The following is a 14712-nucleotide window of genomic DNA, read 5'->3' as shown; positions in this document are numbered from 1 at the left end:
GATGGGTCGTACCACGCCGTACCACGCCGCGCCACGCCGCGCCGGTAATGAATGTCTAGCCGATTTGATCTAACTGCGGATTGATCGCAATGTCCACCGCGGAGACGGAGGTTAATCTGATTTAATTCATAATCCTAGATAAGCCTTTTATCATTCGTTTACCGGTTAATTGGGCGACACGGGTCAGTCAGCAAGTAGCACGTGCTTTTTGCTCGAAAATGGTTATGTCAATGGTCCTTGAGATGAAGATGTTCCAATGATTTTCAATAAACTACTGTTACTACAAAAGTTTATTTATTTCTACGTTCATTTTCAGTTGTTTCATTGTCGTAGGATATTATGGATAGACCGTGGATGTTTATGCAAAGAAAAAATATTTTTCCGAGGACAATTAAAAATGCAAACGAGGCAGAGATTTGTTTCACGCGTTAAATATTATCACGAGGACCATACTTGGAATATTTCACACATTCCTGCGTGAATTCATTACATACGACCTGTGCACGTTTGCGCTTTTAAATTTCCCATAAACGGCGAGAGTTAACAAACTTTCGTAGTGTAATTACAAATAATTGCAGTTGCTTTGAAAATTATAGGTTTTGCGTAACATCGTCAACATGGCATTTACGTTCAAACGACGATAAGGAAAAATTATAGAATTTCACTTGGCAACAGTAAGTTTCCGAATAGATTTACTTCGCCATTTTTATACTCGCTGTCCGACCATAGAAAAATTGCTATATCGGAAAACGAAATTGATCGCCACCATTTATAAATAAACTATCGCTACCGCATTTTTCGCCTGTGTGTAAAATACTGCGAACGTACGCGTGCAAAAACTCGCGGTTTGTCAGCCGGTTGACGCAGGAAGACAGTTACAGACCAAACAGTTGATTACAAAGTGCACTGTATTAATTTATTGCACACTGAACTATGAAAGCCTCTTACGAACAATCAAAAAACACTTCCCGGAACAAATCCACCACTTACTCAAATCATACCTAAGCAACAGAATCTTTGTAGTAAAAATAAAGGATGTATATTCTGAAGTAAGAAACATCAAGGCAGGGCTACCACAAGCAAGCGTCTTAGGGCCAATATTATACACGCTATATATAGCCAACATACCGACACAACTACCAACAGCAAAATACTGAACAACTACCAACAGCAAAATACTGACATTCGCGGACGACACGGCTGTATTAGTCAGACACACTAATACAGAAACAGCAGTCACATTACTACAAGGTCGCATCAGAAAAATAGAAAGATGGCTACAAGATACGTTACATTGTACTATATCTTTTTATCAAATATTTTTGTCGAAATCTATACTCTGCTTTGTTACACGTTGCTTTTGCGTAGTCTGATATTTGTATGCAGACATCGTAACCGCACTTTGTGGAAAATCATTTTGTTGGGACTGGAGATTTTGCAAAATATCGCCTCTTCTGTCGATATTGGAAAATCTGACTCGCGTTTAACGCGTACATTAATCACGTATTACCACGTCTGCTGCTTGTAATTCGCCACACAGTAGAAATTGGTGTACTGGCTTTTAACGCACGTTCTAACAGGAACATGGAAATATGTCGATGATGATTTGTGATCGTTTTATGGAAAACTAACATAACCTAATCTTCGTTTGTAGTTACGCAAAAGTATTTGCTTGGTTGTTTATCACATATTTTAAATAACATATTACGTTACTCAACGAGATTTTACGAATTTGAAAGTGCAGCGTGTATAATCCTACATTTCAATAATTCCGGTTACAACTCACCATTTATCACTTTGCAAATGTAAAGCGTTGTTCCCGATAAGATTTCACGACATGCCGCAGACAGCTATTCCCAGTTTACGGTCTCCAACACAACGGTTTCAATTTCGATTCGTTGACTCGCCGCGTCTTCTGTGCGCCAACCGTCGCTTTTCCCTTTGCCCATCCACCCATTCAACTTTCCCTTTTGGTCGCGTAAAACGTTGACAACTGTCGTCTCGTCTATCTGCATGCATTGCGAATGCTTTTTCAATTTCTCGCTGTATGCTCTTTAAAGTTCTTTAAGTCTCGAGTCTCATATGTGAGCACGTAGCATGTACTCAGACAAAGTATATCACATGTGATCATTATACGAGGCTGGATAAGTTTCTTCGTAATTTTCTTTCTTTTCTTCGCCGCTTAAAACTCGTTACTTTTCTGTATTTTGTAATGTTAATAGCACTCGTGATTATTCGAACGATATGTACGGTGGCTGACGAAAGTATTCGAACGCTTGCACTTATAAATTTCAATTAATAAAATGAGGTGTACTAAACTAATTTGTTAAAACAATTTGGTATCTTCACACAAAAGTATTCGAACGCTGTAACACTGCTGATAGTTTTTCATCTTCCTTTGTATTGAATGTAAACATCATTGCTAAATAAAAAAACGCTCACCTGATGTTAGAATGTCGTTTCAGTAACAGTGTTTACGACCGTTCGCGGAGAGACGCGATCGCCAGGAAACGTCAGCGAGAGGTGTAAATTCTTCCTACGATTTTAATAGTAAACGCCGCGAACCAGTCGTTCCCCTGTTTCGATTAGAATAACAGAGGTAGTTCAAATGATTGTAACACAGAATTAACAGGGTTAATATAAGCTTCCATGTTTAACAATATTTAAAATTATAATTAACACATTACAAATGATTTAACGATGATACAACTAGTTTATTATTATAATTCGACTCGACTTTATAATATTTCTCGACGTATTCGTTTGACTAAGCGACTTTGATTTTATTTATCTGAACCTCTCGATGCTTTCGGTTTGAATCCTCGTATGATACTGATTGCCCTTCGAATTTTTCCTTTGTCCCTCTTGAAGACGACCCCCACCATGCTTGAGTCTCGCAAACGTTCGCGCCTATGATCACGTATGCCACCTTTTTTGTGTAGGTAAAATAACGGACCGAAGACGAATCGATGTTTTCTAGAACTCGCTGCTTGGCGACAACTATGCGCTTATCGCTTCATTGTGTATATCTCGCCGGTCATGTAAGACGATCTGTCTGCGATACTGTAGTACCAAGAGAGAATACCGCGAAGCAAGCCATATATTAATACGGTAAATCATAAAAAAAGATTGACTTTTGCAAAACCTGTATTAATAAAGATAATTTTTTTTGGGACAAAGTCATCTTCTCGGACGAGTCAAAGTTTAACATTTCTGGTTCAGATGGTCAAAATTATGTGCGGAGAAAACCGAAAAAAATACGGAATTGGAAATTCGACATTTACATGAAACATTGAAACACGGAAGTGGATCGATCATGGTGTGGCGGTGCATGGCTGACAGTGGCACCGAAAATTTAATATTTATTGGAATACTTGATAAATATAGGAATTTAAATATTTTAAAGATAACCTTAAAGAAAGCGCCCGTAAATTAGGATTATTGGAAGATTTCCACTTCCAACAAGATAATGATCCTAAGCATACTGTTAGGATTGTAAAAGAATGGATCGTATATAACACACCACACATGTTAATTAGTCCACCGCAAAGTCCAGACATAAATCCGATTGAAAATTTATGGACTGAAATCGGAAAAAAATTAAATAAATTCCAGATAATCTCAAAGCAAGTATTGAAAGATAAAATTATAGAAATATGGAATTCCGTTGAGAGTAGTTTTAAAAAATCATTGGTTTACAGTATGGAACGTCGATTGAGACACACTATCGCTGCTAAAGGTGGTTCAACAAAATATTAATATTAAATAATTTAATAATATATGTAGCGTTCAAATACTTCTATCAGTCACTTACAATGCGTGTTTCTAATAAATGTATCAACTCCTACCTACGTTGTTGAATCCTTTTCAAATTTTACTGACATAACCTCAAAACTTCCATCTTCCTACTGATATCTGCTTGTCTAAGCAAATTACTTTAATGTACATTATTTCGGCCATTCAAGTTTGCATATGTAAGTGTTCGAATACTTTCGTCAGCCATTGTATATCTCTTGAATAATTCAAATTTAATACATTTCGTTCATAGCTGTAACAAAGTAATTGTATGAGCGAGCAACTCTTATCTCACGTGGTCCTAAAAGTCCATGACGAACATTGGTTAGAATTTCGAGTATCTGCGAATGAAACGACATTTCGTATCCTGAAAATTCCACTTTTTAGCGGAAAGAGAAAATTAATAACTACCAGATGGATGTGTGTCCTACATTAATATTAATATACTGTTACTATATGCTAATTTATCTAATATATTTTAATTCTATTCATTGTATCTCTCCACATATTTATTTGTACCCATTACAATCTTCAAACCATCCATCTTACATAGAATATCTGTTTCTTGTTTCAGGTGAGTGAATCCATTGCTCGTCAAGGCAGCGCCGATCCATTTAGGTTTAAGTAAGTTCTATCCTCGCGTTACTAAAGTCGAGCACTTTTGCAATCTGCCGTTATCACGGCTAACGGGACAAGTACAGTTAACCGATAATCTCGAAGACTGGCTGGAACCTTGGCAAAGAAACCGGTCTCTCGCGCGAATGTCCCTCGCTCCGCCTCGATCAAGACATTATCGATAAAGACATTGCCTCGATCGGTTGTCCTCGCTCGTGCGTTCTTGTTAAGCTCCGAGAAACACGTCCATTCGCCGCACGATGTATTGAACCTGAGGATCGTTTCGTGTCCAAGGCTTAAGACGCTCGAGGATCAACAACATCCTATTGCTTCTGTACAAGGTGTTCCGCATTGTAAGGAGACTGGAAGCTCTGACGCGGTCGGAACAAACGTTTGATTTTCTAACTTGGGAAAACAGAGGGAAAGCAGACAATAGTTTAAAGCAAATTTTCCCCAAAACGAGACGATTTTATTCTACATTTTGTATTTTTCTGATTCTTTATTTTTTCACGTAGAATAACTTTCTTTTTGGTCGCGCCCAATTGGTTACAAGACACCCTATATAATAATTTTTCAAAGCTGGTCATTTCAATGGCAAACATATTTTACAACGCACGTAATATTTGAGCGTGTGGTTTCTTTCTTCAATTTGTCAAAGCGGATCAGTAAAATGTCCGCTTGTCCTTGATGGGCTTATGGCGATTTACTCGACGTTTATTAACGCGATAAAGCGTATTAAATTGTTTATTCGCGAAGGTAGAAGGATCGTGGCTAAGGTTCTGATCCAGAAAGCCGTGAAAGTGGAAAAACGAGAGAGATAAGCGAAGGATTTGTCGAGTGGGAGAATGGAAGGACGCGAAATCATGACACGATGTACGAGATGTGGGAGTAGAGTGAAGGTTTTCGTTTCTTTTTTGAAGTAAACTGCAAGATGTTTCGTTGGAATGTAGCAATCGAGATTTCGTCTAAAGTCTGTTGCAATATTCTTAAATATACAATGAGATTTTCTACTTTCTGCGTACTTGCTTATTTTTATTCTTTAGACTTAAATCTTATCTTCTTAAATCTACAGATGTCGAGGGTTGATCAGAGGATCCAGAATATAGAGATCCGTGTTTTTTTTTTTTTATTATTATTTAATTTGTAGTTTACAATTTGTCCAGCTGGACATTTGGTAAATTTTTATAGCTTTATTGCTAAATAATAAAAGGTGGATGGCTACTCCCAGCGGGACACCATTTTCCAGTTTGACTATTTTATTTCTTCAGTGAGGTCAATGAGGTGTTTCCTTTTTAGTCTTCTTTTTATGAGAGTTTTGTCCGCTTCAGCAGCCAGCTGGTTTGGATGTGTTGTCGTTTTTTCCTTGTATTTTTCTGTGTACCTGCCGATTTCTTCTTTCACCGTTGGTATTTTTAAGTCTTTGCGTATATCCTCGTTTCTGACCTTCCAGAGGGCGTTCACTATTGTTCTCAGTATCTTCGATTGTAGCGACTCTAGTTTATTTATGTGGTTCATTGCTGCTGTCCTCCATAGTGGTATTCCGTACGTCTAAATTGGTTTTATTGTCGTTTTGTATATTTTTAATTTATTTTCTATGCTGAGTTTAAAATTTCGACTAGTTAGCCAGTGTATCTGTCTTCTTTTTATTCATATTTTGTCTATAATTGATTTAGTTTGTTGCTTCTATGTAAGTTGTGTGTCTATGTGAAGTCCTAGTTATTTAACTTGCCTTGTTTGTGTTATGTGCGTGCCATTCAATTGGATATTTGGTGGTTTCCGTTTTCTTAGTGTAAATGTAATATGGTTGCATTCACTGGGGTTTGCTTTTATTTGTCTATCTTGTAGCCATTTTTCTATTTTTCTGATGTGCTTTTGTAGTAATGTGACTGCTGTTTCTGCATTAGTGTGCCTGACTAGTACAGTCGTGTCGTCCGCGAATGTCAGTATTTTGCTGTTTGTAGTTGTTCAGTATTTTGCTGTTGGTAGTTGTGTCGGTATGTTGGCTATATATAGCGTATATAATATTGGCCCTAAGACGCTTGCTTGTGGTAGCCCTGCCTTGATGTCTTTTGCTTCAGAATATACATCCTTTATTTTTACTATAGAAGTTCTGTTGCTTAGGTATGATTTGAGCAAGTGGTAAATTTATTCCGGGAAGTGTTTTTTGATTGTTTGTAAGAGGCTTTCATGGTTCGCTTTGTCAAATGCTAATCATCTGCTATTAGACGAATTATCACTTGTATTCAAGTTGCTGAAAAGTTTCCGACTGAGAGGCAATGTTATTCCACTTTACCGATAAGGCAAATTCAAAGAATGATAAAACTTTGCGTGTGAGTAAAGTAAAGTATCTTATCGGCAATTCTAGCAGAAAAAGTCACTTACAGATGTAAAAACTGGTTTTTCCAAAATTTTATTTACACATTTTGTTTAGTAAACACAATAGAAAAATACAAGTTTGGAACCTCTTTTTAAATATGTTTCATGGTTCTTGAGATATTTTACGAATAGGAAAATTCTAAATTTTCCCGAAAGAAATAATTCCACTCCTTAAACCGAATTATGGCACCAAAGAAAAATAAGGTTGTATTGTACGGATGACGTACTTGTATGCAAAGCTTCATAATTTTTTGCATTTTCGAGTTGCATAATCTTCCTCGTGAGTTAACAATTTTAAAGAAACGAGATCATAGTAATTTCAGGCAGCAATTAAATTGTTATAATATGCATATTATTTTTATTACGGATTTGTTATCTTCGTATGATAAACAAGGAAAAGAAAAAATGTCTATATATTTACTCATATTTTCATCGATGCACAATTCCAATCTCTCCAAAGATATTCCAATAAAAATTCCTACATATCAATTTTCCATTGCATCCTCGCTTGACGTTCCAGTTCTCCTTACTACCACCATCTCTCGTAGAAGATATTCGCGTTAGGAATCTTCCGTGAATCTTTTTATTTCTGAAACAAATAAACGCTGCCAATCGCGTTTTTAACAATTTAAAGCAAATATTCCGATGCAAAATATTCGTAAGAATAAAAAGTCGTACAGTTTGCAACTAAGTGATTGCGGATTTTGTCATTAGATGGTAAATCTTTTGTTATTAGATGGTAAATCTTTTGTCATTAGATGGTAATGACAAAATCTGCAATCACTTAATTGCCAACCCAATATATTCTGTTTTCTATATTCTTTGGCCTCGTACGTGCATATTTCTTGAGCTGATAATTCTTAAATCTATTTCATTTATAAATGTGTATGTTTTTCAAATAGTCGCTTGTTTCTCATTCGGCTGTTGCCAGCATTTTCTCAAATTGCAATATTCGTAAGAAGAAAGGGTGTTCGGAATGTATGTAATTCAACAATAAACCCATAATAAGAATGAAAGGAAAGTAGACAGGAAGAAAAGACGAGAAACAAAGAAAACAGTCGAGTTTATTGTCACAAAAGGCAATTACATTAAAATAACTGAAGTAACAAAAGGGGTTAAACTTCTATTAAATGCAGAGGGCAGCAGCGGAAACAACATACGAACACGTACAACGATCACCGTAACGATTAAATTCATTTATCGAGCCGATTCGAGGCTCAGAACCAATTATTTCCTCTGCGGTTGATCCTCATAGAAAAAGTTGATTCTGTATCCGTCCAATTCGATGTTCGTACGTTCCTCAGGAACGGATCAATGACGAATATGAAAGTTATGATCGACGAGGCTCTAGAAACCTCCCATGGAAACCATCATAAAAAAAAATTCAAAGTAAAAATTTCCATTACAAAAAGATAAAAATTCGCAAAGCGAGAACTAACTTCTTTTCCCTTGCCCCTGTGCCGCCCCACTATTAATCTTGTTGCCAGCTTCTACGAAGAAGCCCAGAAGCCTATTCGTTTGCCTTGAGAACCGAAATTATCGTGTGTGCACCTGCAAAACACAGAAGCCAAGCGCATCAGTATCACGCTAAGTGGAAGGATGAAAAGTTGGCGGCGCACGCGTGTCACGGCGTCATCGACGCACCTCTGCACGAGTACACAAATAGCTCATTATGACTGCAGCCTGCACTTGCACCCGTCGTGCGCACAACGTAATTCGGGTTAATGATCGTGTGTACGCTCGTGCTCTCGTACTTGTACGCGAAGCAGCACTCGACAACTTGGCCCGGACCAGGCATTCCACTCTCTGGCCATTAGCAAGTGTAATGCCGGTCGTGGCAGCACCACGTTTCTTTGCGACTATCTCATAGTGGCAACTAAGTGACTGCGGATTTGTCAATACCACCTAATGACAAAATCCGCAATCACTTAGTTGCCAACCCAATATGTTGCAGACGAACTGTACCACAATTTTTACTGCGAATATTTCACGTTTCAGTGAACTGTAACAACAACTATTCGTTTACAGTGAATATTTAGCAGCGCTTTAAAAAGCGAAATAACTTGTACGCGAAGAAAGATACTACATATATACGTATTTATGTGTTAGTGGACATATTTTTCATATACGAATAAACAGAAATATTCGCAAGAGAATCGCTAGCGAAATTGGCGTGTGTTTACGAAACGTGAAATTTTCGCTGTAAATATCGGGTTGGCAACTAAGTGATTGCGGATTTTGTCAATACCACCAACTGACAAAATCCTAAAGTTGCCAACCTAATAGACTTAATCTTCCTTTGCTTCCATTGCTTCTCCTCTAGCCATCTATAGGTTCGTCCCTATAATTCGCTCTCCTTTGGCAACGTCTTATAGCAGTTTTTTTCCTCTTTTTTGTTCTTTTTCTTCGCTTTGGAGAAGCAGATAGTGGCTTGTTGGAAATGGGAGTTCGATAATCTTGGTGTTTTGATGGCGGGACGATGAATCATTGGGGCTTTGACGAAGGTGATTAGAAATATGATAGTTTTGGGAGGTGGGGGTGATGGTAATGTGGGGATGAGTGCCATGGTCGTTACGATTGCAGTTTCTTTTGTTATCTTTTTAACAAGAGACTGGTAACAATTGTTAAGAATTATGTGGGTCTCGTTGATGGAATTAATGGTAACTTTTATTCTTAATAAAATAACGTTTATTCTCACTACGCTGTTTTGATTGCCTATGTAGTTTTATTGTATCGTATTGCCATAGGTCGTTGTGTAATTCTGATACTAAAATGTTACCTATCGATCTCTACAAGATTTTCACAAGAGGAGTTTGCAAGCTTTAATCCTTTGCACTGCGAATTTTACTTCAATTTTGTTACCAGTAGCTCCTAACGCTTTTAAGTGCTTTATTTGAAATTTACTTTAACTGAAAAATAAGACAATTTAAATAAATAAAATGAAGAAACAAATTCACTTAAATATCAATTTTATTTACTCTATTGTTGTATTTTGTAATTTTTAAGTGTATGATATATCTTGAAACAATTTCCAGGATGCACTCCTGCTTTATTTTCGCACGTTTCACAAAGAAAGATGAGACTCGACAAAGGAGCTGTTGAGATAAAAACTGATGTCGAGTCACACTCGACATAGCAGTGCAAAAGGTTAACAACGATAATTATTAATTCACATCTCTGTATATCAATGTTTGTCTAAAATTATATTTGATAACGAGTTGTTAAGATTATAATTTTTCTCGTTGTCTTTTTAAAATACTATCTGGAAATATTTATTTTAATCTGTTCTATTTAATTAATTTCTATTAAATTAATTAAATTAAGTGTTGTATTTAATCTATTTAATTAATAAATTTTAAATATTTATTTAATTATTTTAATCTTAAAATAATCCAGAAACATTTGAAGATAAATATCTTACAGCTTTTAACATAATTATAAACATTACCTTACGACAATGAACGCATGTTGGTGTATATTTTTGAAAAGACTCGTAAGGTATTCAACAACTTGTATTTCTACCGAGATCTATTCGCTGAGAAAAGAAATTATTTAACGAAATGGTAGCGCATTACCTGCGTTATGTAAACCGAGACCCTGACCTAGGTTCTACCGTATCCTCCCGTGAGATTTAAAGCGGAGAATGCGTGGATTTTCAAGTCAGTGGTCACAATGAATTTACCTTCTCTCCAAATGAGTATTTAGAAGGCGGGTCACAGAGAACAACGAGAAATAGAGCTACTGAGACACGATGCTTGTTGGAAATGCGAAATAAACTTTCCACGGTCGTAAAATAAATCAACATTTAACTCAAATTGTTTAGAAAGATGTTTGTACTCTTCGATGTTCTCCACTTTGAAATTTCAATACGAAATAAATGTACTCTTCATCATTCATCTTCATAATTTACGATAACTCCCATATTACAATTTACCAGTTGTACGTATGCTGCACGGTTGAACGCTTTAGCTTGTCTTTTTCCTTACTTTCTATTTGCTTATCTATGTTTTAAAACTACTCAGCTTAGCTCTATATAAAAAAGTATGTATTTGTGCTGCAATTCGTTTGAGATGGATTAAACGTGTAGGTATATTTAATTAATAACGTAACGAGTGAATAAATTCGTAATAGTCAGTTGTATTAAAATAAGTATAAATATGGGAGATAGTGTACGCCAGTTATAATCGTCGCTCGCTCAATGCTACTATACCGATCGAAGAAAGGATAACAATAATCTCCTAGGGGGTACGTTCATCCATTTATATCGACAGACGGTAGCACAAAAAGTTAATATTCTTATGCAACTCCGCCTGAAGAGTATAAGAAACGACAATAACAATATTTCCGGAGTTCGTTTGCCTCTAGACTTTCTAAACCAAAACAATCGTTAATATTCTGTTGAAGTAATTACTTCAAGAAAAACTCTACATCTCTGCTTTTGTATATCCGTGACCTGGAGACCATTGTTATGAAGAAAATAGAATTTAGTGAAAAAATTCCAAATAATGAGAGGTACATATTATTGTGCTCTTGAATATAAATTTTGTTCTGGATTACAAGGTGTAGAAACAAAAGAGCTATAAGTAGATTTTTATTGCTGTTTCTTGTAATCTTCCGCTACAGCTGCAAGGTTAACTTTTTGGTAATGTCCTTTGTTATATATGAACGTGCTTGCTATCATAGCTTCTGCTATTGTATTGTAACACTATAAGGGTGAGGATCTGGATCAGCATATACTTATACCTATACTTGTTTCAATATATTTTTCCATTACAAATTCATCCACTCGTTGTTCTATCACTTAACCTCAATAATATCATATATGAAATTAATAAATAATGATAACAATTTATTTGATTTTGACCTCATACACTATACTTGTACTTATACTTATATTTCAATATATTTTTCTATTACAAATTCATCCACTCGTTGTTCTATCAATCAACCTCAACAATATCATATATGAAATTAATAAATAATGATAACAATTTATTTGATTTTGACCTCGTACACTGTACTTGTACTTATATTTCAATATATTTTTCCATTACAAATTCATCCACTCGTTCCTCTATCACTTAACCTCAACAATATCATATATTCAATTAATAAATAATGATAACAATTTATTTGATTTTGACCTCATACACTATACTTATACCTATACTTGTTTCAATATATTTTTCCATTACAAATTCATCCACTCGTTGTTTTATCACTTAACCTCAACAATATCATATGTTCAATTAATAAATAATGATAACAATTTATTTAATTTTGACCTCATACACTATACCTGTACTTATATTTATGCCTATACTTATTTCAATATATTTTTCTATTACAAATTCATCCACTCGTTCCTTTATCACTTAACCTCAACAATATCATATATTCAATTAATAAATAATGATAACAATTTATTTGATTTTGACCTCATACACTATACTTGTACTTATACTTATATTTCTATATATATTTTTCTATTACAAATTCATCCAACCGTCTCTCTATCAGTTAACCTCAACATATTCAAAGACACAATAATATGAGTCTCTCCCAGATTCCAATTTTCCGTTGACTTTTCTACTCTCATGTGCAACTACATCACTCCCTTAACAGTGATAACGTCGTTTTCTGTTTTATTTGTTTTACAAAGGTTGTCGCAGGTAGATATTACATACCAAGCGAGTTCTATTGCTTTTAATATATCAGCTCAATAATAATTAGAGAATCCATAATCATTTTTAACCCTTTGCTTTAGAATAGCATTTGATCATTGATTACAGATTATAATTTGATAAATTGTTTATACTTTTTAATACTATTTTGATACTATTTGATAATATTTGTTTACATCTAGCAATCTTTGTTTAAAAGACCTTTGATTACAATTTTTAGTTTGTTTTTTAGAATCGTCGTTACTAATTTCCTTGAAATTCTTCATCAAGTAGAATTTCGTTAGAAAAGTAGAAACAACATGTTATAAGGTTCAAGTTCACTTCGGGTTCATTACCCTTCATTTCTTCAATCCCGCGGGATTAATTCTAAGCCTGTTAGTTCAGAGCCTCAGAAATCTAGCAAATTACATTCTATGTATTCAGAAAATTGTTCTCCCTAGAAGTCGGTATTATAATATTTTTAATATACGACTTAAAGAAGCTACTTTACCACGTCCATGTGACATTATTCGTATATACATTTTTTCATCCATAAATTGTGTCTTTTGGATACAATCAATTATCTTAAACCGAAGTTAGTCTTAACACTTTACCGACCTCTGGCGATTTAACAGTATACGTACGTCCGACCGGCATCTCAGGAGCAGATTTTCCCTGGCGCCGGCTCTGTTTCCGTTTAGACTCTCCAATACCATTCTTTTTGCTCATTACAAACGGTACGTTTTTCACATTGGTATAAAACTGTGGGAGCTTACAAAGCAACGCAGCTGAGCAAGGTACCTTAGTACTAAATAGCAAAGTACTGCTCAAATAATAAGAAAGATTGTCGGCGACAAAAAGTTTATCGGTCGGTAAAGTGTTAAACTACGAACGTAAAACAGCCTACAACACATCTATTCGATATTTATACGAAGAAACTTGCTTCGTTTATAATCATCGTTTGTTTCATCGTCTAAATTCCAACAATTGTTCGCCAATATTACCCTCTTACCGCGAAAATGCCACACGAGACTAACAAGCCTTCTTGAAACTTGATGGCAATTCTCCTCGACGCTGAACATTAATTAGCAATCGTTCGTTATTCGAGGACGACACTTGTGAACCGATACTTCCTACTGTCATTAATTATCGCTCGTTAACGATTAATTACTCCGCGGTTATTTTTCGTTGGCGATGAAGCCAGGTGCAAGGGACAAGCAGAAAAGGAAAAAGAACGTGAGAACGAAATTTCTGAATATCGAGATCTCTGTTAGATAAATCCGTGAATCGATTGGTGAACAATATTCGCTTGTATATGTGCTCGTATTGTCATTAATCGGTTGGTAATTAGCGACTGCTAATTGTAGCGTTGTTTCTCGTCGAAACGCGATAAAAGCTGACTCGAAAACGAAGTTAAAAAAGCTGCCCGGGGAATGATGGAATCAGCTTCCTGGAAATTAGCCTTTTTATGAACAATCGGTAATTGATAAGTAATCGCTTGAAATTTGTAATTGGATCACTAGATTGCCCACTGTTGATGATTCACAGGTGTATTTTCTTTCTGTCTGTTGTGATATTTTAGTAGTAGAAATTTGAAAAATTCAATGAACATTTTAATACAGTTATAAGTAATATAATTAAGATACAAGTAATTAACTGCACGTTTGCGTGTAAACAATTATTAAATAATGGTGGAAATTATTTGAAATATTGTAAATCATTGCTACGAATTCTGAGATACTATAGTGTGATAGATACTGAATTCTCTATTTACTTTTACTTTATATTTAAGAGATGGTATGGTAGTTTTCTTTTTATTATTCATATGTGTACTTATTAACATGGCATGGAAAAGAGGCGAAAAAAGAAAAGGAAAGAGAACTTAAAACGTCTAATGTTTCAAAAATGTTTAGAGGCGAGCAGCTTTGGTGCTAGGCAACGTTATCGCTAAATCGTATCCCGTTTATTATTCCTCTGGTATCGCCAGTAACATTCCCTTTGTGCTGCAACTCTATGTATGTTCAGAAAACCGATATCCAGCGGTCATCAAACCATAGTAATGCGATCTCGAACGCTCTCTCTTACCGGCAGAACATGCTATGATAATTTGAAAAATTCTTTTCTAGATACGTAAAGCTAGGAAAAAGAAATCTAATAATAAAGCAGAACTTTGTTCGAGGAAAAATATATTAAAATAAATGCAACAATGGAAGTAAAGACTGAATACAAGGTATATATAGGAATTTTTTTATTTATCCTATAT

At 35.3% G+C, this 14712-nt stretch overlaps 1 protein-coding gene across 5 annotated transcripts in view; it reads left to right on the top strand.

Annotated features, from left to right (window-relative positions):
* The window catches only part of Btk29a (tyrosine-protein kinase Btk29A), a 351109-nt gene that overhangs the window by 209707 nt on the left and 126690 nt on the right, over positions 1-14712 (top strand). The window lies entirely within an intron of this gene.

This window comes from Bombus fervidus, chromosome 19, assembly GCF_041682495.2.
Source record: "Bombus fervidus isolate BK054 chromosome 19, iyBomFerv1, whole genome shotgun sequence".
NCBI lineage: Eukaryota > Metazoa > Arthropoda > Insecta > Hymenoptera > Apidae > Bombus > Bombus fervidus.
Note: the sequence above shows the minus strand (reverse complement) of the source record. Positions and strands in the feature narration are given on the sequence as shown.